The sequence below is a fragment of the Dendrobates tinctorius genome, unplaced genomic scaffold (assembly GCF_039654945.1).
Source record: "Dendrobates tinctorius isolate UK_male_01 unplaced genomic scaffold, ASM3965494v1 ptg000083l, whole genome shotgun sequence".
NCBI classification, from domain to species: domain Eukaryota; kingdom Metazoa; phylum Chordata; class Amphibia; order Anura; family Dendrobatidae; genus Dendrobates; species Dendrobates tinctorius.
In genome coordinates, this window is record NW_027361751.1 from 18,967,276 (window position 1) to 18,992,270 (window position 24,995).

Here is a 24,995-nt window from a genome sequence, read left to right on the forward strand (position 1 = left end):
GGTTGCCTGTGGAAAAAATTGTGGCACTGTGCACAAAAGTTCAACACGTGATGCGGTTTAAAAAGATACAGTTGAGGGTCCTTCAGTTGTTACTTGGGAAGATAAATTTTGCTTGCTGTATTATTCACATGGGTCAGATTTTGTCACGCGGCTAGCTGCGGCTACTGCAGGGATTGCGTCCCCTAGACATTACATTAGGTTGACATAGGGTCTCAGGGATGATCTGCTAGTTTGGAATGGCTACCTGGACAGGTATAATGGAATGGTCCTTAATGATAGTCGAGACATTAGAGAATTTTCATTGTGAGCTCTTTGCTGACGCAGCGTGCAGTGTGGGGTTTGGGGCTTACTGCAGGGGTCAATGGTGCATGGGTCAATGGCCAGAGTCATGGAGGGAGGTGGGCATCACAGGAAACCTTACACTATTGGAGTTTTTTTTCCAGTAGTGGCTGTGATGTTGGTATGGGGTGATCAATTCAGGGACAGGAAGATCAGGTTCCACTCTGACAATATGTCAGTGGTGACGGCTATTAACAATCCGCCTCTTCTCCTGTTGTCGGTTGATAGTGTTATTTTGTTTTGCGTTGTCTTTACCTCAAATCTTGGGTGGTGGAGGTGCATGTTCCCGGTTTGGAAAACTCAATTGCTGTTTCCTTTTCTCGATTACAGTGGGAGCACTTTTGGCGATTGTCACCGGTGGTGGAGTCATTGGGCTGCAAGTGGCCCACAGAGCTCTGGGAATTGGTCTTTGAGACTCAAGAGCATTAATTAGCAGGCAGCACGTGGAGGGCATCTGAAACAACTTAGAAGCAGCAAAGTGGCAAAGGAGGGGTGGTCAGTGTCAAAAGTTAACCAGTTTTTCTCAGGCGTGGTGCTTGGGTGTAAGTTCAGGGGCTGTACAGATATTACAAAGAGTTTTGTAGTTTCTCAGGCTGTCAAGGGTCTTAGAAGGGGCAAACATAGCATGTACATAGCAGCTCTGCAAACACTGCCTCTGATTGGAAGTAAAATTATTACTGCCGGTCAAACAGCCACGGTTCCCACGCTATCAAATGACAGCCCTCAGTTGTGATCAGAGGTAAAAAATTTACCTCTGGTCACTGATGTCAGCTGATGGGATTACTGCTCCCATCAGCCTATGCCTGCTGCCGCTAATAACAGCGAGAGCAGGTGGCAACTGATGGGAGTATTCATCAGCCGGCGTCTGCGTTCTAAATAAATGATTGAAAAGAAAAACTGGTGTTGGTTCCACAGTATTTTTGATAACCAACCAGGCAAAACTGACAGCTGCGGGCTGCAACCCTCAGCTGTCAGCTTTAGCTAGGTTGGTTATCAAGAATATGGGTCCCTGTTATGAATGAGTCACCGAAGAGGAAAAGCAAAAGCAAGCTAAGCCCCAGAAAACCAGAGAGGTTGGTAACTAAGCAGATTACAGACCCCTGATCCTATCCACACAACTAGCAGTAGCCGTGGAGCGTACCTACGATGATCCTAGATGCCTCATCACAGCCGGAGAACTAAATAAACCTAAAGCAAGAAAAGGGGAAATCTAAACTGCCTCAGAGCAGACCGCAAAGCAATAGACAGCCCCCAAACATGTATTGTCGGTGAGACAAGATGAAAACACAAACACAGATAGAAAAATAGGCTGAGCAAACGATGGGTCCCACACTAACTAGAAAGGACAGGAAAGGAAAGATGCTGACTGCAATCACGCACAAAACCCTGCCAAAAAATGTCCAATACTTTCTGATAACAAAAACCCTGAAGTCGCTAGACTTCATTTCTCTATATCAGCACTCTGGTATATTCTGAAGACAGTGCAAAAAGAGACCAATCTGATCAGGGACAAACAGCAAACTGGCATAAACAGAGACATAAGAATGGAAATTCAGCACAGCCCCAGCAGGGGTTGGCTGACCACAAAAACTGAGTAAACCAGACCAAATCTCATGTGAAAAAATAGCAGAGCACACTTAGCTTGAGAAGGCAGGAACAGAACTGGAAACTAGAACCTCAGGGCAGGAAAAAAATCACCAGCACAAAATTAGGGAGTCGGCTGTCTTAAATCCAGTCAGAGACTCCTGATGTCCAATTACAGTCCTCCTCCTCAGGGGGCAGGTCTCTGCCATTTAGATCAGCTTCATTACCTGCTGTCACCACCAGAGGGAGCCCGGATGGAGAACTCACGACTCCTCTGTCAACACAGCCAGCTCCACCACCCTCACCAGAAGCCAGAGGTAAACCAGAAAATGAGTTCACAACAGGTCCCCATGCTGTTTTCATATTTAAATAAATAATTAAAAACATGCATGGGGTCCCTCACATTATTGAATACCAGCCAAGTTAAAGCAGACAGATGGGGGTGCTGGTACTCTCAGGTTGGTAAGGGGCCATGAATATTGGCCTCCTCAGCCTAAAAATAGCAGCCCCAGCTGCCCAAAAAAGGCACATCTATTAGATGTACTAATTCTGGAGCTTTTCCTAGCTCTTCCCACTTGCCGTGTGGCAGTGGCAAGTGGGGTTCATATTTGTGGGGTTGATGTCACCTTTGTATTGTCAGGTGCTATCAAGCCCATGGTTTAGTAATGGAGAGGCATCTATAAGACACCTATCAATTATTAATCCTATTCTTATATTGTAAATAAACACAGCCAGAATAAAGTATTTTGTTTGAAATAAAAAAACACACTTTTCCTTTCTTATTTAAAAATAGCAAACACATTTATACTCACCTAATGCTCATTCCATTGAAGCCATCATCTCCTGTAACAAAACAAAAATAAAAAACAGCGATATCTCTCACCTGTCCATCGTTCTGTCCCATACTGTAATCCATGTCTGGGGGATAAACAGTTTTCAACCTTGATGGACAGTGTCAAGATGTGCCCCTCCAGGCTGAGAACCACTGGGAGATTGATCTGCTGCTAGCGCAGCATCAGTGACCAGCGGTGATGTCATTGAGGTTACTGCCGGTCACTGAGGCTGCGTTCCCAGCTGGGTCCCTAAACTGTGGTGACCTCAGTGAGATCACTTCTAGCACTGTGAGAAAAAGTCTCACGGTGCAGCTCGCAGAGTTTACAGTGAGAAATGATAAATTTCTCCTGGTGAACTGCGGTGAACTCACCATCCAGATATGGATTACGGCGTGGGACAGAGTGACGGACAGGTGAGGGATATGGTTGGTTTTATCTAATTCTTAATTTTACACACGATGTACACAGTAGGTATGAAAACAACTCCCTTCACTGTTGCCTGGTCGTGCTGAGCTCAGGGAGACTAGGTGACAATGATCAGATCTATCTACTGGGAAAAGCACGAACTGTACGGCTTTTCCAAGGCACTGGTACGTGTCACATTGATGACTCATGATGCTATCTGTTTGTCTTCAGTGTGTATGTGTGCAGCACGCATTTCGTCCATGGTGCTGGTAAAAAACGGACATGTCTGCACTTTTTCCACATGGATACACGGTCCGTGTGAAAAACCTGACATGTGCGCACCACCATTGAATACAATGGGTGTTCACGTGTCCGCATTTGCGGTCAATAAAAATGGACCATATATGGACAAAGAAAACAGACTTTTGAAGGGGGCCTAACGCAGATATTAAAATCCACCTAGCAGCTCAGTTTATATGTGGAAAATCTTTGTAACGTGTTGATGAGATTGTGGCACTCATATTAACTGAGCCCGAACTATTGTATATTGTGCTGCATTTGGTCTGCATGGAAATTTGCCTGGAAAATCCACATGGAAACCGCAAAGTGTGCATCTGGCCTAACGGTGGACCTTAGTGTCCTATCAGCTAAGATACTAAAAAGTAGAAACCAAACTGAAGAATAAATATTTTAATATTACGGTGCTTAGTTTTCTCGTGAAAGAGGAAATATGAGAGAAGGGAATAATGGATATTATGATGGCACTTAATATGACAAATGATCGGACTACATGAAAACAAAATGAGGCCCGTAGAGACAAAAGCTGCAGTGAGTACAGTTCTCAGTTCTTATTACTGAGAGATGTTAATTGCGTCATGCCTCAGTATCTTCTGTTCTCTTTTATCGTTTAAGGATTTGCGTTCTTCTTCCCTTCGTACCTTCTTCGTAGCTAGAACAGTCATTCAGGCTGTGAAGTGGATGGGAATAAATTTTCTGCCTCTTAAAAATGATACTTTCTTCTCAGGCCTAAATTCACATCCTCTCCTGCATATTCTAATGTGAGATGACTTTCTAATTTCACACTTCGGTAGAGTTTGGAGAGTAGCGCCTTTTCCTGCGTAAGAATTATCTCTACAAATGTTCCCACTGTGACTTCACCATTGACAAATTACGTGTAGTCTCTGCTGACCTCAGATCTGATTAGCTGGGTTATTTATTACATTGGGAGCCCTGATGGGATGAGCGTTGTGTAGTTTTATGACTTTCAACAGAAACTAAACAAGAAATTGTTACAACCGCTAGATAGAATACTTTCCATAAACCTGGACACACTTATAACAATCTCAGTTATGGCAATTATATATGTTCAGAAAAAAAAAACAGAGTGTGAATGAGTACGTTAAAGGATACGGAAACATTTGGGGAATTCTTTTACTTAAAGACGCTCTCCCAAAATCAAAATTTTTATCCTCTTAATATATTGCAGTCATCATATTATATAGCACTGTGTACTTACAATTGCTCATTTTGCCTTTCTGCCCAGCTAGTTCTTCTGTTTTTCATTAGCTCTATGACATCCCATTATTAAAAACTGACAAGCTGAATCCTTCTTAACTCTATGTAGCAACAGGAGGTCAAATTTCCCTGTATGAGTCATGAGTCACTGCAAAAGTCCCTGGCAGGGGGGAGGAGTAGAGCAGCTGGGGCAGGGGTTGAAGAGGGGGGATGATAAATGTAGGGACAATAGACTTCCTGTTTGTACACAGAGCAGATAATAGAAAATAATTAGCTGCGTAGAAAGGCAAAATGAGCAATTGTAAGTACGCAGTAATATATAATATGATGACTGCAAAATATTAAAAGGATGAAATCTTTGATGGGAGGAGGGCTTCTTTAAATGCACTAACAGTATAGCGTTGAGCTTAATATCCTTTTTTCAATTAGTTTGCAAAAAGAATATTCATAATTTAGCTTTTTCAGTCTCTTTATTTCCCTCCCTGTATAGTGCTGGTTACTAAATGAGTTAACTAAGAATCTGTCAGTAAGCTCTTTCTCAAAGAGAGTCTGTATCTGCTTTATTTATCTTTTTCTGACCTAATATAAGTTTATTTATGACCACATCAAAGTGCAACTTCAGTGCAACTTTGATGTTATCCATTTTTAATTAAACCCAATTGGTAAAATGATTTGTAGCCCAAAAGGCTACATTTAAATAAAAAAAAATGTTCTTTAAGGTGTCTATATCCATTAAGAATTTTTAACTGAATATCTGATAGATTTCTAAGAAGTTTGGTCAACTTGCCATAAGAGAAAGGGAAGGGATACTAGTGGCCTCAAGAAATGTCTGTTGCTCTGGAGGAACAATCATGATTGTACAGACTACTGATTTGAATGGATAGTATGTGGTAGCACTGTAGTGAAATCGAACCAACCAAGTTCAGTTACAGTTTACAGCAAATTGCTTAGACATCCAGCAAAGAGATACATTAACTTATTCTCAGGGCTGCATGTTACCCCTTTAAAGTCAATCTGTCATTAAGATCAACCCCCTCCCAAATTACATACAGTATATGGTCATGGACAATCCATTGACACTTTAACATCTTCTATATGTTGCTGCATTCTCAAGAAATCGGCATTTTCATTCATATTCAAATGAGGTGTTAAGTGCTCTGGGTGTGACAGAGCACTACCCAAACCTATGCCTCCTTAGGTTGTTTGCCAGCACCAGCCTTTATAATATGATTGATAGCTGCTCACTGTGTGTGAAGTCAAGGCAATGAAAGTCGATAGTGAGCCATCAATGAAGCTAGAGAGGTTGGTGCTTGCTGGGAACAAGCTCAGGAAGCAGAGGCTCAGAACAATTGCCCAGAACACTTAATGCTTAATGAATTCAAATGCTGATTTCTCGGGAATGCAGCTACAGATAGTTGTAAAGGTGTCGATGGATTATCGATAACCATATATACAGCAACAGATAGAATATGTAAAGGTGGATATCCATGTTTGCAGTTTGGAAATGGGTTGATCTTACTAACAGGTTTTTTTTTTAAATAGACTCTGCCATCTCTGGAAAAAAACAACCTTTTTACCTTTTATACTGGCATTAAAACACTGTATTCCCTGAAACGGGTGTTCACTGCAAGCTGATGGAGAGGAGTCCAAAGTATGCACGTAATGGGGAGGACTGATAGGGCTTCAACAGCATAAATATAAATCAGCATATTTTGAGTTATTTACTGTAGTTTTAAAGGGATTGTCCAAGTGGTCTATCCTTAAGCAGTAAACCACCGCGGCCATTATACAGTTGACAGAGCAGCTTCGCAAATGAGCAGTTCCGGCCTCCAGCACCACTGGAAGCAGCTGATCGATGGGGGTGCTGGGTGTAGCACTCCCACAGGTCAGACACTGATGACTTATCCTAAGGATAGACCTTCAATGTTAAAGTCCTGGACAACCCCTTTAAGATTTTACATGTCTGTAGATTGAAGGGCAGTTCCACTTTTAAATGTTGTGGATTAAAATAATCAATATTAACAATAAGAAATAGTTTTAAAGGGGTTGTTCACTATTAAGACAACCCATTATTAAAATAAATGTTAAGCCCCCATAAAATAGTAAAGCCTATCCTCACCTCCCGTGCCGGCCCTGATCCCACTGTGTGATCTCACTCTCCCCACGGCTATGATGCGGTGTTGTGACACGTGACGCCAGTGCCCAATCAGCACTGGCGTCACTGTCTCCGCCTTTGGACAAACAACATGGAGAGGAAGTCCGGGCTGCAGCTCTTCCCCAGCTTCTTCTTCATGTCTGTCCGAAGGCGGAGACAGTGATGCCAAAGCTGATTGGGCGTCGGGCATCACGTGTCATTCCAGTGCATTACAGCCCCAGGACCGCGAGTGCCAACACCACTGGAACGGCGTTGGCACGGGAGGGGAGAATAGGCTTTATTATTTTATCGGGGCCAAACATTTAGTTTAAGAAGGGGTTGTCCTAGTAGTGAAGAACCCATTTAACAGGGAAAACCAAGAATAGAGGATAAAAAGTAAAGCGTTTATATTATGTTTGCATGTAATGTATAGAATATACATTTCTATACTTGACAGCTTGTATAAAAAAAAATCTATGTCTTTGCTGGCGCGCACTTAATAGATAAGAATTGCTTGAGTCTGCAGACTGCCTTCTGTTTCATTCCTACAGAAGAGCATAATATGAGTCATACAAGAGACTGAGCGTGCAGTGTAAAAGGTCAGAATAAAGTGCTGCCCCACGCTTCACTATTAAATCTATCCTCATGGTGTAATGTATTGCTTCACCATATGGTCAGGGCTGTTCACATACAGAAATAGCTGTCATTTTACCTGTAGATATTAAGAAAACACCCACACTTGATTTTAGAGTTTGTACAGTTTTGAAAGTGTTTTCTGATTTGGAAAACATATTATACCCCATTTCTGCACTTGGAGATACCAGAGGGTGGTCCCTGGATTTAGACCCTAATTTATTAGTGTGATGAAGGAGCAGCCGCCATCTTGGATATGGGGCCTAATGCTTGCCTCATGTCTGAGCTTGGCCTGTCCCAGTGACGCCATTTTGGTCAGAGTTCAGAAGAATTACAGGCAGCTAACTGCTCCTACCCCCCCAGGGCCTGTAAGCATATTGAAGAAAGCAGGATTTAGTGCTCCAATGTTGAATAGCAAGGTCTTTTAGTATGATGATGAGATAGGGCCAAAACAGAACTTCAAAGCTTGAGTAGGAGCCATGCCAGTATGGGGCAGGAAGGTGCTTGGGGGCTTCAATTAGAATATACCTGCCAACTGGACACAGAAATACACATCCATTGTCTCTCCCAGCCACTTCGACTCCATCCTATGATCATGGATTATGAGCACACTTTTCAAGTTATAGACTCTTAAAAAATATCTGCGAGACCATGAGGAAATTGCGCATCTGGCAGTGTGAATCCTGAGTCGGTGAGGGCTCTGGGACCTGAGATATAGAGATTGGCCCTCCACAGCGACCCAATGGGGCCATGTTTGCTCTCCACACGACAGGCAAAACAAACCGCATTCACTGGTACCTCTCGTGTCCTGATCCGATCATCCTGGAAGAAGATACCCCCTTTCTTAGATACTGGGAATAAGTTCTGCAGGGAGCTAAAGGGTGGAGATTATTAGCCCACCCTCTGACACAGTGGGGAGGAACCCAGCATGCTTAAGAACTGGGAGCACATGGCGGACAGTCTCACTTACACAGAAGAACCAGATGATGATCTAAGAAGGAACTGGGGACAGACCTGCCAAGGGAGCAGCGGCCCGCGCTTTGGGGTCTGTCCAGCAACTAAGATTCTTGTACCTGTGGACTGCAGAGCTCCTGGCATCCACATGCAACCTACAACCTGGTAAATTGACCTCCAGCTTAATATTTAAGTCTTGTACCATTATTGTTATATTTTACTCTGACTGCAAATCCACTGTAATTCCGTTGTATAGCTTACTGTATATTTCTGTAATTATCTAGTGCGCCCTTACAGCAACTAAACCATAAAATTAATCTTGGGCTGATGCTTTTACTCTGATTACTGATCGTAGAATACCCAGTGGGTAACAGGACCTCCCCCTGGTGGCCATTTGCTTTAGGTGCAGTTCCCTTACTGACCTGAGAGATAAAGGGGGTGCTGGAGAGCTGTGCCTGTGTAGTTACGTCTCATTGGTGACGTGGGAGGAACCGGTCCTTCATCCACATTGGTGGCAGCGGTGGGATCAGAGTAATAGTGTCACGGTCGCGAGCGGCTGGATACAGCGCCCCCAGCAGGGCGGATTTAGATGACACGCGTGACCCTGGATACACCGCCTCTAGTTGGGCGAATTTAAATAATAACACATGCAGCTGGATACGCCGCCTCCAACAGGCGAATTTAGGTAATACACGTAACACGTAAATCTGGAAACCCCGCCTCCAGTAAGGCGAATTTAAACAATAAGGGAAAACCTGGGTAACAATAACAATGGTGGCCCTGCGATAGGGAATGGGGACGTGGAGACCTTCTGCACTCCCCTGAGTCAGTGTCTCTACACTCCTAGCGTTCCCTAGGCCGGTTCCGCACTGGGCGCCGCTCAGGATACCTTTAACCCTAGCTCGCCCTGCACCTAAACCCTCACTAGGGAAATGGTCGGTGCGGAAACTAATCCCACCACTGCACTAAACACACATAAGGAAAAAAGACAAAACAGGGGAACACCACTTAGCTTTGCTCTGTTGCTTACGCTCCCAGCAATAGAGCCCACCACCTGCATGCATCTTTTCCTCCAACCGGGTCCAACACCATAGTGCAGCCTTGGAGCAAACAGAGTCAACCACCTCCGTGCAGCTGTCCAGAAAACAGAGTGCAGCATAAGAGTCCAGCTTTCCCCCAAAGAGTCCAGCACCTTGAGTCCAGCTTTTCAGCATCCGAATCCAGCATCCTGAGTGCAACTCTACACCATAGCTGCCACTCCACCAAGCCATGCAAGAACTCCTTGCTGACACCATAGCTGCAACTCCATCAAGCCATGCCAGCACTCCTCACAGACACCATAGCTGCCACTCCAGGACTCTCACTGAGCTGCCTGGGACTCTCTTTCAGCTCCATTCTTCACCCAGGCTTGCATGTAGCTGAGGACTAATCACAAACCGTGATTGACACACCTGCCACTCTCTTATAGAGCAATCACACCTGTTACATAATTGCGTGCACAAACTAAAGTAACCAAGTGCAATGACGCTCACCTCCACCGGGGAGCAAATTTAGAACAAAAGACACCACAGTGCAATAATCCTAATGGCCACTGGGGGCAAAACCACCTTTGGCACACAGCCAAAGGAAAAAAAAAGGTTACTTTATGCATTTAATCTGTCAGATCCAACCTGGATCATGACAAATAGTGTGCGTGGGACCCCTACTCCCAGACACTAAAGACTACCAGAGGTAACTTTCACTGCTGGGGCCTTAAGGTCAGCCCAGCACTATATGGTAAGAGTGTAAATATAATAAGTTGTGTGCGAGGTCAGGGTTGCAGCTGTGTCAGTAACCAGAGATTCCCAAGATGGCGGAAGGCACCAGGAGTAGGACAAAGGGGGTGGCCAATGCTATGGTCTATGAGGAGGTGGTGGAGGACAATACCAATGAAGGCGAGGGGGAGCTCAGCCAGGACTCCCCAAGGAGCCAGACCCCTGTGCTCAGTCCCGCAGTGGCCTGTCCACCACCTGCCCATCCCAGCCTGTCCAGATCGGAGGCCCTTTTCCAAGCAGCTATGGCACAGCTCGAGGCTGATAACGACGCCGCCCATGACAGACTCCTGGTGGCAGCAGAGAAAGCAGTGGAGCATGAGCATGCAGAACGTATGCTGCAGGCTGCAGAATGCCGTGAGGCTGCAGAGCACCGGCACCAACTGGAGATGGCTCAGCACGGGCTCCCGCTGGACGCTCCAGCCCCACCGGGGACCAAGGCTTCCAAGGTCTGGGCGGAGGACTTCCCCCTGCTTGAAAAGGATGGAGACTTGGATTCCTTTCTGCTGGCCTTTGAGAGAACCTGCCTCCAACACCATCTGGCCCTGGATCAGTGGGCAAGGTACCTGACCCCCCGTTTGAGGGGTAAGTCCCTGGAAGTTTTGGGGGACTTACCTGCCGGGGAGGAGCAGGACTACAACAGCATCAAGTGGGCCCTGATCCAGCACTACAACCTCACCCCGGAGTCGTAACGCAGGAAGTTCTGGAGCCTGCAGCAGGGCTCAAAGGACACCTGGACCGACCACATGTGGGCACTGCTGAGAGCTTCGGAGCACTGGACCTCGGGTCTAGAGCTCACCACCCACCAGGAGGTACAGGAACTGTTCGTCACGGAGCAATTCTTGTGGAACTGCCCAGAGGACCTACAGCAGTTCCTACGTGACCAGAAACCAAAGGGGGCTTCTGCTACAGCCGCCCTGGCAGACGAGTATGCCAACAACAGGGCGTCTGAGCCAAAGAAGCCTGCCAGCAACACCTGGAGAGGGGGTAAGCCCAATCCTGCCCCTTTCCCCCCAGCCCCCAGAGTGCAAGGGGTGTACCCCCCTGCTGCCCTCTCCAAGCCAGGAGCAGAACCCAGATGTCATCATTGCAACCAGCCGGGACACTTTAAGGCTGCGTGTCCCAGAAACCGTCCACTGTTTTGTGTGTGGGAGGGGGTGGTGGGAGGCCCTGGACAATTACCAACCCGTCACCATCGGCCGCTCAGCGGTCATGGGACTGCGGGACACAGGCGCTGAACGAACCCTGGTACGTCCTGAGGTGGTGTCCCCTCAAGACTTGGTGCCTGGGAAAACCCTTTCTGTCTCCGAAATTGGAGGCGTTGAACCGGCGCTGCCCGTCGCCAAGGTGTTTTTGGACTGGGGCACCGGGAGGGGAAGGCGGGAGGTGGGAGTAACGCCAAATATTCCTGCCAATGTGTTGCTTGGGACCGATTTGGGGCGACTAGTGTCTCAGTATGTGGACACTGAACCCCCAAGTCTGGCTCCCCAAGAATGTCATGACTCTACTGTGAATGCTAATGTTAATGTGTTGAATGTGCCTCCAACAGTGGAGGAGGGAGTGAAACCTGATGGTAAGCCATGCACTGACACTACACACACAGGGCCCACAGTGAGGACAGGTGAGAAGACTGCAGGGGAGAGCTCAGAGGTGGAGGGAGGGGCTGCTATGGGCAGTGTAGGGCCCCTAAGTGAATCCTGCCTGCTGAGTCTAGGCCCTCTGCAGAAAGAGGAACAGGCCATGGAGGGAGAGGGTGTCATGGGAGAGGAGCCACCAGGTAAGACCCCAGGTCAGGAGTTTCCCACATCCAGTATGTCAGGAGGCCAGGGAAGTCTGCCTGACCCGGCGACTTGGTCGGGGGCTGAGGGGAAGCAGGCGCTACCTGTGGTCTCAGCGGTCGTGGCCGCTGTTACCAGGAGTAGGAGCGCCGGTGCCAAAGGTGCCTCGCGGAGGTCCGATGGTTTCCCCCTCTCCGACCAAGTGGCTGCCGAGTCAGACAGCAGCCAGGAGACAGATCCCGGGGAGCTGACAGAGGATGTGGCAGTTTCGTCAATTCTTGCCACATCGAGTCAGGGATTTCAGGTAGCATTGGAAGCTGACGCTAGCCTGAAAGCTCCCAATGAGCAGGCAGCACAGCCACCCCTGGAGTCCGACCGCGAGCGAGTGGTCTGGGACCAGGGACGGCTGTACTGGGTAATGGTCCAGCAGGGTTCACTGTAGGCATGGCCCAGGGACCGACAGTTAGTGGTACCCTATCCGTTCAGGGCGGAATTGTTGCGGATCGCACACGAGATTCCCATGGCCGGACACCCAGGGATCACTAAAACCAGGGCCAGGCTAGCTCAGCATTTCTACTGGACGGGAATGAGGACCGAGGTGATTGCCTACTGCCGTTCGTGTGACACCTGTCAGAGGGTGGGGAAGGCTGGGCTGCGCCCCAAAGCCCCACTGGTGACTCTGCCTATCATCGAAAAGCCTTTCTCGAGGGTGGCTGTGGATCTTATTGGACCTCTGTCCACTCCCAGCTGCTCCGGGAAATGCTTCATACTAACGGTAGTGGACTATGCCACCCAGTACCTGGAGGCGGTAGCTTTGTCGTCCATTTGGGCCGACAAAGTGGCTACTGCCTTACTGGAGATTTTCTCCAGAGTGGGGTTTCCCCAGGAAATGCTCACCGACCGAGGGACCCAGTTCATGTCGCAGCTGATGGAGTCTCTCTGTAAGCAGATACAGGTGCAACATCTGGTAGCCAGCCCGTACCACCCACAGACCAATGGCCTGTGTGAGCGGTTCAATGGCACCTTAAAGCAGATGCTGAAGATGTTTGTCGACTCCCACTGGAGAGACAGGGAGCGGTATCTCCCACACCTGCTGTTTGCCTACCGGGAGGTCCCACAGGCCTCAAAAGGGTTCTCCCCCTTTGAGCTCCTGTACGGGAGACGTGTACGGGGGCCCCTTGCTCTGGTGAAGGAAGCATGGGAAGGGGATTTGGCCGCCCCTGGAGTGTCGGTCATTGAGTATGTCGTGCGCTTCCGGGACAGAATGATGGCCTTGACACGGCTGGTGCATGACAATATGGCCCAAGCCCAGGCTGACCAGAAGTGGTGGTACAACCAGAATGCTTGTGAGCGGACCTACCAGGTGGGTCAAAAGGTGTGGGTACTGGTCCCCGTACCTCAAAACAAGCTTCAGGTGGCCTGGGAGGGTCCATACCTCATGCACCAGCGGCTCAAAGCTGTCACCTATCTGGTCACCCTGGACCACGCCCGTGGAAGGAGGAAGGCCTTCCACGTGAACATGATGAAGGCCCATCATGAGCAGGAGGCTTGTGCCCACCCAGTGTGCAACCTTCCCGAGGAAGGAGAGGTAGAAACCCTCCTGGATCTGCTCACCCAAGCCAAGGTGGGTGGATCCATCAAGGATGTGGGGGTTGGCCACCAGCTCTCAGAGGACCAACGTTCCCAGCTGGGGGTCACCCTACACCCCTTTCGGGAGCTGTTCAGCAACCTGCCCGGAAGGACTGAGACAACCGTCCATGACGTGGACACCGGCAATCACCCCCCGATCCGGCGTTCAGCATATCGGGTCTCTCTTGAGGTGCAGCAGCCCATGCGCCAAGAGATAGACTAGATGCTGAAGCTGGGGGTGGTCCAAGCGTCCAACAGCGTGTGGGCTTCGCCTGTAGTCCTCGTCCCTAATAAGGACCGAACTACGTGGTTCTGCGTTGACTACCGGGGGCTCAACGCTGTGACGGTCACCGATGCGTACCCAATGCCACGCATCAATGACCTGCTCGATAAGCTGGCCGGGGCCAAGTACCTGACCATCATGGATCTGAGCAGGGGGTATTGGCAGATTCCCCTGACCCCGGGGGCATGGGAACGCTCTGCCTTTATCACCCCATTCGGACTGTACGAGTCCACGGTGATGCCATTCGGCATGGCATGAAGAATGCCCCTGCCACTTTTCAGAGGATGGTCACCACGCTGCTCGAGGGACTGGAAGGGTATGCCATCTTCAGTCCCACCTGGGAGGATCACTTAAAGCACCTGGCGCAGGTGCTCGGGCGGATCCAGCGAGCAGGCTTGACCATTAAGCTGGAAAAATGCCAGCTGGGTATGAGTGAGGTCCACTACCTGGGACACCGGGTAGGTGGGGGAGCTCTGAAGCTAGAGCCCGGGAAGGTGGATGCCTTCACATCCTGGCCCAACCCCAGGACCAAGAAGCAGGTGATGTCCTTCTTGGAGACTGCCGGGTACTATAGGAGGTTTGTTCCACACTATAGTGCCCTGACCAAGCCCCTGATGGACCTCACCAAGAAGAAGCTGCCCGTCGAAGTCGACTGGACAGTCACCTGCGAGACAGCTTTTCAGGTGCTCAAGACCACCCTTTCTAGCTCTCCTGTACTACAGGCGGACGACTTCACGCGGCCGCTCATAGTGCAGACCGACTCCAGCGACTTCGGCCTTGGTGCTGTTCTCAGCCAGGTCGAAACTACGGGCCATGAACACCCCGTTCTGTACCTGAGCAGGAAGGTCCTGCCGAGGGAAGTGGCCTATTCCACGATGGAGAAGAAATGTCTGGCAATTGTGTGGGCCCTGCAGCATCTGCAGTCATACTTGTACGGATGCCAATTCACCGTGGAAACAGACCACAACCCCCTCAGCTGGTTATACACGGTCTCTGGGACGAATGGGAGGTTGCTACGCTGGAGCCTCGCTTTCCAGCAGTATCACTTCACCATTTGCCACAAAAGAGGCAGGGACCATGGTAACACTGATGGGTTGTTCCAGCAAGGAGAGGGTGCGGAAGGGCGCATGGGGGAACACAGGAATGTGATACCCCCTAGCGCCCTCTAAAGCAGGGAGGTGTAATGAAGGAGCAGCCGCCATCTTGGATATGGGGCCTAATGCTTGCCTCATGTCTGAGCTTGGCCTGTCCCAGTGACGCCATTTTGGTCTGAGTTCACAAGAATTACAGGCAGCTAACTGCTCCTACCCCCCCAGGGCCTGTAAGCATATTGAAGAAAGCAGGATTTAGTGCTCCAATGTTGAACTGCAAGGTCTTTTAGGATGATAATGAGATAAGGCCAAAACAGAACTTCAAAGCTTGAGTAGGAGCCACGCCAGCATGGGGCAGGAAGGTGCCTGGGGGCTTTAATTAGAATATACCTGCCAGCTGGACACAGAAATACACATCCATTGTCTCTCCCAGCCACTTCGACTCCATCCTAGGATCATTGATTATGAGCACACCTTTCGAGTTATAGACTCATAAAAAATATCCATGTGACCCTGAGGAAATTGCGCATCTGGCAGTGCGAATCCTGAGTCAGTGAGGGCTCTGGGACCTGAGATATAGAGATTGACCCTCCACAGCGACCCAATGGTGCCATGTTTGCTCTCCACATGACAGGCAAAACAAACCGCATTCACTGGTACCTCTCGTGTCCTGATCCGATCATCCTGGAAGAAGATACCCCCTTTCTTAGATACTGGGAATAAGTTCTGCAGGGAGCTAAAGGGTGGAGATTATTAGCCCACCCTCTGGCACAATGGGGAGGAACCCAGCATGCTTAAGAACTGGGAGCACATGGCAGACAGTCTCATTCATAAAGAAGAACCAGATGATGATCTAAGAAAGAACTGGGGACAGACCTGCCAAGGGAGCAGCGGCCCGCGCTTTGGGGTCTGTCCAGCAACTAAGATTCTTGTACCTGTGGACTGCAGAGCTCCCGGCATCCACATGCAACCTACAACCTGGTAAATTGACCTCCAGCTTAATATCTAAGTCTTGTACCATTATTGTTATATTTTACTCTGACTGCAAATCCCCTGTAATTTCATTGTATAGCTTACTGTATATTTCTGTAATTATCTAGTGCGCCCTTAAGGCAATTAAACCATAAACTTGGGCTGATGCTTTTACTCTGATTACGGATCTTAGAATACCCAGCGGGTAACAGGACATCCTCCCCGGTGGCCATTTGCTCTAGGTGCAGTTCCCTTACTAACCTGAGAGACAAAGGGGGCACTGGAGGGCTGTGCCTGTGTAGTTACGTCACATTGGTGACGTGGGAGGACCGGTCTTTCCTCCACAATTAGCCAGTGTGGTAAGCCACTACATGACAACAGGAGGTCGCCATACGACGCTTCATCTCTCTTTCATAGATAGAAAAATGGACAAATATTAAGAACAAAGCATTCAGTAACAATAAATTAAAAGAAAAGGACTCAATATACTATTATATATTGGAGGAATGATGCCATGTCAGAACCTCGTATCCATAATTGCTATCTGTCCTGGATTTCCTGGGGATCCTGGGCCTAAGGGTGACTTTTCCCAGTGGGTAGGGGTCATTCCTGTGAGGGATGTGGGGATTTCTGGGAGGGACATAGGAGCTAATGAGTACCCCTAGAAATGTTGGCAACTATACATACTGTATATATAATCTGTAGGAACACACCTCATTGACAAGAGGAATGGTAACGCCCAATGGCCAATTTATTTCTACATTTCCAGGAGAGGAGCAGAAGAACATCAAAATGTGCACCTCCATTCTCATAGCTACAAGTCATGTGGCAGATGAGTCTATAACCCCTTCGCAACATGGTTATTTTCTGCTTCTGCATTTTTGTCTTTTTCTCTTCTTCCACAAGCCATAACTTTATCATATTTTTTTTTTCGATTGACATAGCCACATGATGGTTTGTTTTTTTGCTGGACGGGTTGTACTTTTGAAGGACGCATTCATTTTTTCACGTGATGTACTGGAAAACAAATTCCAATTGCAGCCAAAAAAACACAATTGCACAATTGTTTTATTTTTTTTTTTTTATTCACCATATCAACTATACAGTAAAAATGACCTGGCACTATGATTTTCCGGGTGAGTACGATAACAGAGATACCAAACATGCATTGTTTTTCGTTTTATTTAAGTGGCAAAAAAAGTTCACAACTTTTTAAAAAAATTTTGGTTAATTTGGCTATGTGTGGGCTGTTTTTTGCATCTTAATCCATTGTTTTAATTGATACCATTTTGGGGTAGATAACGATATATTAATCACCTCTTATTGCTTTTTTTTTTTTTACAGTGTTGTAGTGGGCGAAAAAATGTAATTTAGGTGTTTACATTTTTTTTCTCATTTCACCGTCTACCGATTGGGTAATTTATTCACAGGAGTACCATTATGGTAGGCACAGGGGTCTTCAGTAGATTCCAGGCTGTCATGGCAACCCATCAACACCTTGTGATCTCTTCACGGGGTCGCATGGAATGATGAGCTCCCTACAAGCGCACTGTAGATGCCGCTGACAGAGATTGACAACAGAATTCAACAGGTTAACAGCCGAGCATGGACTTCTGCTCCACTCTTACCTGTTAGAGGCCGATGACCGCTGAATATCACAGCCATCATTTAGCGGAAAAGATGCGGACTGAGGAACTGAGCCGACATCAAAGACAGGAAACCAACATATGCCGTAACTCTAGGTCATATGTCGTAAGGGGTTAAAGGTTCATCCATTACATACTGACAGTCACTTTTTTTTAAAAAAAAAAAAGGAAAAAGTCTCCATTACACAAATTAAAATGGAGCAAAACTACAGTGGGGGAAGGGGTTACGGCTGCTTCCAGGCCTTGTAGCCTAGGGGATCAAAAGTTCCCTTTTTCCTGTAAGAGAAAACTAATAATAGTAAAGGTCAGTGATAGTCGAGGGCCCTGTATGTTGAATAGTTGGACCAAAAGTTTCATAGCTTTACACTATTCCATAGCAAAAAAGATGGTAAAACAGAACTGGACCCCACAAATAAAAAAAAAATCAACAAAGAACATGCATTAATCAATAAAACATCCTGTGCCCCTTTGTGTCAAGTCTCCAGATATGACATACAGCTGCAGCTCACCCCATTGTAAATGGCGTCTAAATTGCATCTTTTCCCTTTTTCTTAGTCTCCGGTAAAATACATGAATCTTACGGATTGGAAGTGTAGTTCCCAGCAACAGCAGCAGCAGCAGCCTTGTAACACTGCAGTAGCCCATAATAATAGCTCCTGCTGATCCAGCCCTGTATAATGCACCTCGGCAGGGATGACATAATGATCTAAAACAAGACTATGATGTAATGTGTATCTTAAGAGGAAAAAAACCCAGAGCCTCGATTCTCGATGGAGCCACTCCAAGAGTCAATTTAAGAGAAGAAATCTGCTATTGAGAAAGTGCATCTGGTATATTGTTGCATTTTCTCTGACGTTAAAGATTGTAATTGTTTCTAATATGAAGTGAAAATGACTATGAGATAAGGTCTGTAGGGTGAAAAGCCTGTCTTCTACAAAGTACAAGAAATGATTCTTGCTTTCATTTAATAGTTGCTTCTAAAACAGTGAAACCATGTTTAGGGTATGCAATATAATGACCTACCGTCTATGTAGCGTGGCGCGGGGTGGTAGCGAGGTAATCGTCTCCTGCGCCCCCCCATGTTACATGAAAGTGTGGGTCCTGGGTGGATGTGTGGACTTTTGCTGTGAGAATGCTACGCCAGAGCAGGCCACATGAAACCGATGTTGCCGGTTTGTCAGGACCAGGTGTTCAATGAGGGGGAACACCATTTGAAAATAAACTTTTTACTGAATGTGTATTTGGTAGAGAATATATACAGGAGATAGAGGGTACAAGGTCTTATGAACGTTTCCTTTACAACTCAAAGTATTTTCTACACAGTTTCCTTTCTCTTACTCTATTGTTCTCCTTACTTTGTCCTCTTTACTTTTGCTACTTGTCCTCTTTTTTCACTGTTTCTCACCACTTCACCACAACTCAGCTCGACTATACAGTCCTGCTTGGCAAGAGTCCTTTACTCATCCTGCGGTTCCATGTCTTCTTCCCCTTAGGGTGCCAATATGGTCGGACTTAGCTTCAAGCTGTCTGACACTCTGGAACTCCTGCCTGGGACGCAACATGTTGCGTTCAGCGCAGCATCAAAACGACGCATGCGGAGACATCCGCATACATTTGCATGGCCAGCATACCCAATGTTAAAGATAGGTACGCAGGACGCATGCTGACGTAGGCGGAGCTGAATGGAAGAGGTGCGGCAGTGGGCGGGTCTTCACGGAGGAAGTACGTAGCCCTCCGCAACTCTGCCCAACGCAAGTCTGAAATCGGCCTAAGCCTGCTACCTTGTGAATTGTAAACTCTAGGCTTTTCTGCTAGGGATCCTCTACCAGGACCCATCTCTGAACTATTACTCTGTCTCTTAGTCACTCCTGCTCCGGATCTCGCTAACTCTTCCCTCTTCGGTCTACTCTCACTTAGGGACACCTCAGAATGCGGCATCGCTTACTTTGGACCGCAGGTCTTTTCACTATGCTCTCCACTCCAGGCCCTATCTACTTTTCTAACAGGAAATTGTAACTTTTCCTTCAACTCAGCTCCTCACTCTTGGCTGGTATCAAACATTAACTCTTAAGGCCCTGTCACACACAGCGAGATCGCTAGTGAGATCGCTGATTTTGTGATGCCACAGCGATCTCACCAGCGATATCGCTGTATGTGACACGCATCAGCGACCGGCCCCCCAGCCGGGTATCGCTGATCGTGCAGGAACGTCCTGGGCCATTTTTTGATTGCTGGTCTCCCGCTGGCCAGCGCGCATCGCTGTGTGTGACAGCGAGATACTAACGATCAGCGACGCTGGTATCCAAGGTAAACAGCGGGTATCTAGGAGCTGCGCGGCTCTTACATACCCACTATATACCTTGGATACCAGCTAGCTCGCTGGTCCTGATCGCTGGTGAGTCTGTCTATGTGACAGCTCACCAGCGATCAGCCTAACGATGTCCCTTTGATCCCATCCACGTCGGATCGTTGGTGGGATCGCTGGGACATTGAAGGGTGTAACGAGGCCCTTACTATCCCTATTATTAAACTACCCACCTTGTCAATACTACTGGCATCTATAATGTGAATTGTGATGTGCAATAAATAAAAAAAACACATATCAACAATAAAACTTGTTTCTTCCAGGGGTAACTTGGGCAACATGTCCATATCCTTACATCGGTGCCAGAGTATCGGACATATACATGATAATTTAAATCACTAAAACAATAAAAAGACAGTGGGTCTCATTTATAAGAAGTTAATAAAAATAAAACATGTCCAACCAATCAGTCAATGTTTGGCATATAGTAGAGATGAGTGGATAGATCTGCTGAGGATCGAGTCTGAGCTTTCCCATAATGCCCTGCAGCTATGGTATGTGCTGGATTTTCGAAGCTTATGCAGTGGTTGTCAGTACCGGACCATCACAGATTAGCAGTTCCCAGTGGAGCACAATTTGTGCATCATCTCCAAAGTCACTGGATAAGTCTCTCTCTTCTGTAGTTTGTGAGATCGTCTTGTCAGCAGGGTCCTCTCTTTTTTCTCTTCTGTATTGTGTATGTTCTTATGGTCAGTGGGATCCTCTCTCTCTGATGTAAAGTCTAAGGTCGTATGGTCAGAGGGTTACTCTCTTTCTCTGTCCTGTAGATAAGCGGGATCCTTCTGTAGAGTCGAAGCTCTTTTGGTTAGCAGGGTCCTCTAACTCCTGTGGAGAGTAAGCGTTTATGGTCAGCATAGTCCACTCTCTCCTACAAAGTGTAAATTCTTAGGGTGTGTGCACACGGTGCGGATTCTGCTGCGGTTCCTCAGTGGATTTGGCCCTGCGGATCCGCAGCAGTTTCTGCTGCGTGTACAGTACCATTATTCCCTATGGGAAATGGAAACCGCAGTGCAGATGCTGTGGAATTTACCGTGCGGATTTTCTGCGGTTTCTAAACCGCAGAAAGAATTGACATGTCAATTCTTTCTGCCCATTCCGCAACGGTTTACCATCTCCTCCATTATGGAAATGGTAAAACCGCAGGGCAAAACCGCAGGATAATCCGCAGATAAACCGCAGGTTCTTTTGTCTGCGGATTTTGAAAATCCGCGCGGATCAATCCGCAGCAGATTCCGCAGCGTGTGCACATAGCCTTATGGTCATCGGAGTCCTCACTGTGTATTTTTGATTACAGGCATCCAGTATTGAGAGTTACACTAATTTATTTGCAGCAAATAGGATTTTGGTGGAAAATTTGTCAAGGCTGACAAACTCGAATTTCAAAAGATCTACTAATCTCTAGAATAGAGCTTTAGTTTAGGAGACAAGAAACAAAAAGCCATTCTCATTGCTAAAGGGCCCCAAAAATCTTGTAAACAATTCTTCATTAAGGGGAAGTTGGGATGAGAATACTCGTGGCCCAGTGTTTCCATGTGTTATCCACAGACTGCGCATAAACACATGTAAAGCGTGCGCCAGTCTTGTCTGTTGTGAGAGAGCTTATGTTTCAGTTGTGCCCAGTAAATATGCCCCCATCTGAAATGCAAACAATCAGAGTGATCTGCGCATGGAAACGATCGGATCACTTTCACATTAGACCAAATCTGTACTTCTGTCTTTCTTCAGGTTAGTAAGCTGATGTGTTCTGCCCTGTACAATGCTTTGTTCTGATCACTGCTGGAACTGTTTTCAGCGAATTGGTGGGAATGTTAGATCCCCATCAATCTCCTATTGATTACTTATCTGAAGGATGGGTCATCAATTGTTAAATGGGCATTCCCATCTCCAAGATCCTATCACAATATCTATTATGTGTAATAATAATACTAGCAAACACCTCCAATTGGAAATGAAGTCTAGTTTTTTTGATTTACTATTGTATGCATATGCTCATAGCCCATATGTAGCAGAGCCGATCGGGTTGTGCATGCTTCTAGCCTCCTATGGAGGCTATTGAAGCATGCCAAAAATAAAAAAAAATGTTTAAAAATAAAAAAATAAAAAAGAACTAAAAGTTTAAATCACCCCCCTTTCGTCCCAATCAAAATAAAACAATTAAAAAAAAGAATCACACATACACATATTAGGTATTGCCGAGTTCAGAATCGCCCAACTTATCAATAAAAAAATGCATTAACCCGATCGCTAAACGGCATAGCAAGAAAAAGATTCAAAAAGCCAGAATTACGTTTTTTGGTAGCCGCAACATTGCATTAAAATGCAATAATGTGCGATCAAAAGATTGTATCTGCACAAAAGTGGTATCATTAAAAACTTCACCACGGCCCGCAAAAAATAAGCCCTCTCCCGACCCCCAGATCATGAAAAATTATGCTACAGGTCTCAGAAACGTGCGCAATTATTTTTTTTTTAACAAACTTTGGAATTTTTTTTCACCACTTAGATAAAAGAGAACAAACACAAGTTTGGTGTCTATGAACTCGTATTGACCTGGAGAATCATAATGGCAGGTCAGTTTTAGCATTCAGTGAACCTAGCAAAAAAGCCAAACAAAAAACAAGTGTGGGATTGCACTTTTTTTTGCAATTTCACCGCACTTGGAATTTTTTTTCCCGTTTTCGAGTACACGACATGGTAAAACCAATGGTGCTGTTCAAAAGTACAACTCGTCCCGCAAAAAACAAGAGCTCACATGGTCATATTGACGGAAAAATAAAAAAAGTTATGGCTCTGGAAAAACGAAAAATGAAAATGAAAAATCGAAAAAAAGCTCCTTGAGTAAAGGTGATATAGTGCAATGTGTCTTGAAAAAAGCTAATTCAGAGATATGCAAAGGCAATAAACAGGTAATTATTAAGTTCTTACGGCTTTAGCGGTAAGGGGTAAAAAGGAAATTTTCTGTCTTTATGAAGTTTTATGCAAACAGCACTACAATAAGGATACCACCTAACCTGAGAGAAACATAATGTAGACACAGGGACCATGATCCCAGAAATGTGTTACTAATTGGGCTGCTTGCTGTAGTTTTCATAAAATCACTGTTTTATCAGCAGGAGATTATCACTAGAGAACTAGTAAACCTGCTGCAATGTAGTCCTCCATATTCACGAGCTCTATATAACCCCATCTCAAACACTGATTGGTAGATTTCTGCCTATGCACAGTCTAGACAGAAAGCTACCAATCGGTGATGTAGGCGTGGTGATACAGGGCATAGCATTCAGAGCACTGCTAAATCTGCTGCAGATAAAATGGAGATTTTATCAAAACTACAGTAAGCTGCCCAGTAAGTGACATATCGCTAGAATCACAGGGTCTTTGCCCCTGCATCATGTTGGTCTCGGATAGGATAGCAAAATCCTGGTGACAGATTCCCTAAGTATCACTAGTTTAAGCAACACATGTTGCATAAAGTCACTTCCAGATCTTACAAATATTTTTCAGGGTTACGTGGCTTTTGGCTTTTACACCTTGATGCTATCTTAGCAGCCATTCTAGATTGAGGAGTCTCCGGACTGAAAAGGTCTTAATTCATTGCATTGGTTTTACAGCTAGATAGATGTAATGTATTGTACCCACCTGTGAAGTCACAAGGTCGCACCCACTCACTAAAGTCTTCTGCATCCTAAAACAATAAACGGCTGCAACACATACATTACGTCTTTAGAATTCTGACATAATTGCATTGGGGGATGCATAAATAAATCAATACTCAGTCAGACTAAAAGGTCATTTAGATTTTCATGCTTTTGTCTAAGCTCCAGGCCTCAAAGCCATCAAATTGTTTACTATGCTTATATCATGGAAAATGCTTTACTAGATTCTTCTTTACTGTTTTTGTGTTCCAATGCTGAGAAATGTAAATGACCTTTAACATTTGTGTCTGACATTACAGCTGTTATGGCTTTCTACGCTGTGCCGTGCTCTGATGTTATAGTTCTTTCCTATTCAGAAAACATAAACTACATTAAAGAAAGGCTGGTAAAAAAAAAACAACCGAGCAAAAAAAGCAACCGATGTTCATTGTTCTTGGTTACTAACAATAATCTTTTAGTATTATGAGGGCACAAGCAGGACAGTTCTCATACAGACCTATGTATTCTCTCCCGTGGGTAAAAACGATGAGGCATGTCAGAAGACAGATTTTTCAAAAATTTTATGGACTGATGAGATGAGAGTGACTCTTGACAGACGAGATGGTTGGGTCCGTCGCTGGTTCAGTTGTGAGGAGGTGGCAGGGAACCTCAGTTACCTCAGCTCTCCTACACACTAAGCCCATGCAGCAACCCAATGGTACCCTCAAGTTTTATGCGTATTGTTTTATGTATAATGCTTTATGTGTAATGTACTGTGAATGTTATGTGATTACATGTGTATAAAGTTAGTTCAGGGACAGAAGGAGTTAAAAAGGTGCTGGTCCAACAAGCTGACAGGGAAGGAATTTCCTGTTCCTGCAGCAGAGCCTGGGCAGGCTTGCCCGAGGCAGGATGCTCTTCACTGCCAGGAGCAGAGGGTGCCCCAGTCAGGTCGACACAAGCTGCCATGGACTGTCGGGCAGTGTGGATGGACCCTGGCGTTGTGGACTGACCCCAAAAGGACTTTTGTGGCTCCCAGACTGGATGGGAGCTGCTGAGACTGTGTCATCTCATGAAGTTGCAGGGACAGAGCAGGAAGCATTATATTGTTATAGTAAAGTTTTCCCATTGGAACAGAACTGTGGCCTGTGGTGTCATCCTGAGTGCTCATCCCCAGCGGCTGGATTAAGCATGTGATGGAGGTAAATGACTGTACCGCAGGACTGGGACTTCACTTGTCTGTTTGTGTGCAAGGGGCCGGGGTGCTCACTGACTGTGTCTTAATAAACTCAGCCATGACTACCACCCCGTGCCACCTTGTTGCACAGAAACGGGCAAAGACCTCCACTTCAACTCAGATGCCAGCAAGTTGGAGCTGGGGTACAGCT

General features: G+C 46.4%; 1 long non-coding RNA gene across 1 annotated transcript; it reads right to left on the reverse strand.

Moving 5' to 3' along the window:
- Window positions 1-20,211: 20,211 nt before the first annotated feature.
- Window positions 20,212-23,675, reverse strand: LOC141097231 (uncharacterized). The gene is made up of 2 exons (XR_012233890.1): window positions 23,612-23,675; window positions 20,212-20,797 (listed from the first exon to the last, which is right to left on the reverse strand). It is a non-coding gene; the product is annotated as an uncharacterized lncRNA (long non-coding RNA).
- Between the last annotated feature and the right edge of the window lie 1,320 nt (window positions 23,676-24,995).